Raw genomic sequence first — 6209 nt, forward strand, 5'->3', positions numbered from 1 at the left:
CTTTGGGATTGCCTTTCTTAGGGATTGGGAAGCCTTTACAGTGATCCTTAAATCAACATCTCTATATTGCAAAAAAGTTAAGTACATCATGCCTGTTTTCTAATCCAGGAGAAAAGTCATGGTATTTCACCATTCCTCCATGTGATGGGATTAGATAAAACCAATGATAATGCTTTATTTCTTGTGGAAACAGAGAATTTAAGGATCACTCCTAAAGTAACATGCAGTCCATCTGTGAAGTGATCCTTAAATTCTCTGAATTTTTAAATGTATATTTCACCATATCCCAACAGTAGGTCATATGTTTACCCTACTACGCAGCCATTCCCAATGTTAGCTCTAGGCTGGAAAATGTGGACTAAGAGCCATGTAGATACAGGCTGACCTCAGAGATATTGGAGGCTGGGTTCCAGACCAGGGCAATAAAGTGAATTTCACAATAAGGGGAATCACACAAATTTTTCATTTCCACTGCATATAATGTTATGTTGACATGGAAGTCTGTTAAGTGTTCAGTATCTTTATGTCTAAATAAATAATGTACAGACCTTAATATACAACACTTTTTTTCTAAAATAAAATATGCTGAGCATTATCTGAGCCTCCAGGGAGTCACCAACTTTTTGCTGGTGGAGGGTCTTGTCTCAATGTCTATGGCTGCTGACTGATCAGGGTGGTGGTCCTGAAGGTTGGGGTGGGTAGCGCAATTTCTGAAAATAAGACAACAATGAACTCTGTCACATCGTTTGACTCTTCCTTTCACAGAAGATTTCTCTTAGCATGCAATGCTCTTTGACAGCGTTTTACCCACACTAGAACTTCTTTCAAAATTGGACTTAATCCTGTCAAACCTACCTGCTGCCTTTTCAACTAAATTTATTCTAAACTTATAATATTCTAAGTCCTTTGTTGTCATTTCAACAATTTTCACAAAATCTTCACCAGGAGTAGATTCTATATCAAGAAACCACTTTCTTTGCTCATTCATTAGAGTCAACTCTCATTTATTCCAATTTTATCGTTAGATTGTACAATCAATCCCATTTTACATTAGTCTCCACTTCTAATTCTAGCTCTCTTGCTATTTCCACCACATCTGTAATTACTTCTTCCAGTGAACTGTTGAACCCCTCAAAGTCATCTCAGAAGGTTAAAATCAACTTCTTCAAATTCCTATTGTTGTTATTTCAACCTCTCATGAATCACGAATGTTTTGGGTGGAACTTATAATCGTGAATTCACTCTAGAAAGTTTTCAATTGATGTTGCCCAGATCCATCAAAGGAATCACTATTTGTGGCAGCTATAGCCTTACAGAAACTATTTCCTAAATACCACGACTTGAACATGGTGACTACCCCTTGATCTGTGGGCTGCAGAATGGATGCTGTGTTAGCAGGTATGAAAACAACATGAATCTCATTGTACTTCTCAATCAGGGCCCTTGGGTGCTTTCTCAATGAGAAGTGTTATCTTGAAAGAAATCCTTTTTTGGGAGCAGTAGGTCTCAACAGTGGATTTAATATTTTTGGTAATCAATGTTGTAAACAGATATGCTGTCCTCTTGACTTTGTTGTTCCATTTGCAGAGCACAGGCGGAGTAGATTTAGCATAATTCTGAAAGTCCCTAGGATTTTCAGAATGTAAGTGAGGCTTGGCTTCAACTTCAAGTCACCAGCTGCATTAGCTGCTAACAAGAGAGTCAGCCTGTCCTTTGAATCTTTGAAGCCAGGCTGACTTCTCCTTGCTAGCCATGCAAGTCCTCGGCGGCATCTTCTTCCACTGGAGCATTCTGCCTAAGGAGCAGGAGGTTTTGGCCCTACATCAGGCACCCCAGCCCTGGTGCAGCGCTGGGAGAAGCAGCCCCACGCCCCCCGCCGCCACTCCTGTTTTGGAAATCAAGAGGGTTTATGATCTGGAGCACTGGAGGACTGTGGGAAATGGAGACTCCACTCTTAGAGACCATGGGCGCAGAATTGCTTGCTCCCTGTCCCAGCACAGAGTCAGCAGATTGCAAAATGTCTGGTGCTCTGGCCAGCATTTGGAGACCATGCCTAGCATTGGCTGGGGCTCACAGCCAGCAGGGCTCCATACAGAAGACTCTCTGCAAACAGCCACCCCCCCACCAACACATACACACACACACACACACACACACACACACACACACACAGAGGAGCCAAACTTGGCTCTTGCCATCCCTCAGCTCTGCCCCGCCTCCATGTGACCTCAGCCCAGGCTGAGACAATCGTTGCAGGTCCCTGGGTCCTGATGAGCTGTGTGACTGCATGGCCACATGCAGGCTTATCTGATAGAAGCCCTGACTCACATCCCACCACCAGGCTCCACCTTGGGGTCACCCAGCTGCCGCCCTCGGAGAGCAGCAAACTCTGTGAGTCAACAGGTGCAAAGGAGGCAAGAAGGTTCTCAACGGACTCACTAGAGTCTCTGTGTGGGACGGACCTGTGCGGGGAGGCTGGTTGGAGGACAAGAGGCCCACAAGGGTGGGCAGGACTCAGGGTTGGGTGGGACAAGAGCTTGGTGGGGCCAGGCGACCTGTGTGGGGAGAGACTGCCATATGAAGGGCTGGGGGCGGGAGCCTGGATTGAGTCCTCCAGAGGAGGCAACCTGGAAGCCCCAGGTAGACCCAGACCACAGGGAGGAAGGACTGGGAGAACAGGAGGAAGTCAGAGGCTGCCATCAGAGATGTGTCAGGTCGGCCTGGTGTGAGGAGCATGGGCCCCAGGGACCTGGGCAACCAGACTCACCTCATGCATGCCCCTACCCCCGGCCTCATCCCAGATCCCCAGGCATGAGGTCAGAGGTGGAGGGCTGGGGAGGTTGGAATTAGCACCTGAAGCAGTTTCATGGATGTGGACTATAGATACCTCCAGAAACAGGAATCTGGACAAAATTCTGACTGTGCTAGTTTCTTCATCTTGCCATGCCTCAATTTACACATTTGTAAATGGGAAACGCTACCTAAGGGAATGAACAGAGGCTAAATATTCATTTAGGACCTGAGGCGATCATGCAGATAACCCGAATTTGTATATGCTGAGGACTCACCAACCCCTGTCTCAGGAGTTGTTGTTTAGTCACTAAGTCGTATCTCTGTGATCCTGTGGACTGTAGCCCGCTAGCCTCCACTGTCCATGGGATTTCCTCATGCAAGAATGTTGGAGAGTGTTGCCATTTCCTCCTCCAGGGGATCCTCCCCATCTGGGGATGGAACAGACATCTCCCACATTGACAGGCGGATTCTTTACCACTGAGCCACCTGGGAAGCCCCTTATCAGGTGTTAGTGCCCCTAAAGATACACAAGGAACCTGGGGATCCAGAGAAGGGGATGGACAGAAGAAAGGTGAGGCACAGATGATTGAAATTTTGAGGAACAACAGTCCCACAGAGGGTGTGGGGAGCCTGGGGGGAGCCCCCAGGAGAGACTCCAGTGGGAGGACTCTGGGGACTCATCCCCTCCTCCACTGGCAAACCAGGCTCCTCCCCATGGGTGGGTCACCCCGGGCTCCAGGTGGCAAGGGCTGCTGGCACCAACGTCAGTCTTGCTTCCTGGTCCTGCTTCTGCTGCCCAACTGTGTCCATGAAGCGCAGGGTGGTGAGCCCCTGGTGAACCTGCCGGGAGAAGGCGGGGTGATGCATTATAACCAGAGAGCGGACCTAAGCTGGCCTTGGTTAAAGAGCCTATGGGCGCAGTGTTGCCTCCACCTCCTCCTCCTCAATCCTTAGGTGAGCTCCTTTCCTTCTTGGCAGCTGCTGGCCTAGTTGGCCAATTTCAGGCCAGCAAAAGGACAAATTGGTTGAAAAAGCAATGCTCAGACAATGGGAGGTAGGGTGGCGAGAGGCCAAGCAAGGGCATGGAGGGAACACTGCTATCCCCAAGCTCCCAGCCCCTCACCCATGCCCCCAGGAGTGCGAGCCCCCGTGGCAGGGCTGGGCCAGGCCACCTTCCTGTGGGGGGAACTCAGACACCCCCTGAAAAGCACACAGCACTGACCTCACCTGTTCACACAGACCCTTCTCCTCCACACGCCCCCCTGCCCTTGAACTCCCATGTCACTTTACCAGCCATAAACCACCAGCGCCGCCCCGGGCTCTCACTTCCCCAGACACATCCCCTTAGTGGTCACAGCTCCTCCCCTGCAGCTCACTAAGTTCATTCCACATTTCTGCATCCTGAGAAGCCCAGGGCCGCCAATACCTTCCCACCTGTGAAGGGACCCGAATCACACTCTCCACCAACTGGCATCTTATCCCCTCGCCTGAGGACTCACCCCAGCAAAAGCCTCCCAGCCTGGTCCTCAGGAGGGACGGGAGCCCAGTCCCCCAAAGTGTGACATGGGGCCTGAGGGTGAGGAGGGGCACCCCCACTTCTTCCCTTCGGTCCCACATTCATATCATCCACAGACTGTGGAGATGGAAACCTATAATGGTTATTGATTAAGACAGGAGCTGGGAAATCTGCAGAAGACAATAAATGTGTTTGTCTCTTCAGGCCTTTTGGCGAATGTCTCTGTGCACCTCCACGTTTGTGGTGTGACAACAGGCAAAGACAATGTGAAAAACCAAAGGAATCCCTCTGACCACTGCCCTGGTTTGCGAACCCCAGCAATGGGTGACTCATCACCTGGGGAATTAATTATCCAGCGGCTGCCTCGGCTGCCTGTTCATGAATCTCAACCCTGCCAGGTCCTGCCTTGTAGCCTCTGGTGGTGGGGATGTGACAGGAGGGTGGGTCCTGCAGTTACAGGCTAGCGCCCCCTCCTCTGCTGTAGACTGGCTTCCTCAGCCCCAGGGGCCACGGGGACACTGTGTGAAGCCACAGAGCTGGCAGAGGACAGGGGAGGTACGACAGTTCTGGGGTCAGGGCTCAGTCCCCTGCTGGTCACCTTATTTGTCCCCTGTGGCCCTGCTTATGCCAAACCACACAGTCACTTCCATCCTGGGACAGCTGGCCTCTCAGTGACGATAACCGAGTGGATGAGCCCGTTCATCCAGACCGGAGGTCCCTTCACCAGACTCAGGACCCTATCAGCAGCCACGTTTAAATGATCGGCTTTCCCCACTACACGTGGCGTGGCCGTGCCTCTGACCCTGTGGGACTGGGTTGTGATGCTCTGATTAGGATGTCACAAGCTGTACCTGGGCGAGGGCATGGCAAGCCACTCTGGTATTCTTGCCCGGAGAATCCCATGGACAGAGGGACCTGGTGGGCTACAGTCCATAGGGTCACAAAGAGTCAGACACGACTGAAGTGACTTAGCAGGCAGGCAGGTTACCCCCGGCATGATTTCCCCGCTGATGGACTTCTGTATCATGGGTGCTGCAGGGTCCTAGTGTCCTAGTAGCAGATCCCACCACACTCACTCCTTCATGTCCTTTCCATGAACACCTTCCACAGCTGAGTTGAGCAGGCCTCTGCAGAGGCCTCTGGTCTTCAAATTCTGAAATATTTAGAGTTCGGCCATTGATAGAAATGCTTTAGACCAGGCAGATATAAAACAGAGATGTGAAGGAATCACAGTCCTGCATGCTTTCAGGTTATGATTGTTAAAGAATCTCTGTCATTTTACCCAGAAAAAGGTGGTCTTGCAACATTCTATTTGTAGCAAAGGAAAGACAATATGAGAATGTACTCGTACTTCTCAACTATGGCAGCCTTCACCCCATTCCTAACCACAGAGAGTTTTCCATACTGGTTCAAATCCACAGAATGGGAAATAACCACTGTGTGGGTCTTCACACACCATGATACCCCTGTAAGCAGGATGCAGGACGGTTATGTATTCAATGCCCTGTATCTCATGCATCACATTAATAGCAGTGGGGCTGTGACGATGCTTCAGATCCCTGGACATGATGTGAGTCACACACTGGGTCCATAGGAATGTGGGGTGGCTTCTGCGTCCCAGTGTGCACTTACCTGAGTCAATGGCCATGTGGCTTCCAAGGATGGGGAAGGCAAGAGACTGCTGCACTGCGCTTGCCATGGTGATAAGAGGCCTTCCTGCTGGAAACTGGCATCTCTCTCTAGTCACGGATTCTCGGTTCTGATAACTGGCTCAGTTCTAGAAACTGGACCAAGTATCCAGACAAGCTATTGGGCTGGCTGTTTTCAGCGTCCTAATCATCCAGCTTGTGTTTTATTTTCATTTCTGGGGTTTTTTGTTTTTTGGTCGGCTGCCTGGCTT

The sequence above is a fragment of the Dama dama genome, chromosome 26 (genome assembly GCF_033118175.1).
Source record: "Dama dama isolate Ldn47 chromosome 26, ASM3311817v1, whole genome shotgun sequence".
Lineage (NCBI taxonomy): Eukaryota > Metazoa > Chordata > Mammalia > Artiodactyla > Cervidae > Dama > Dama dama.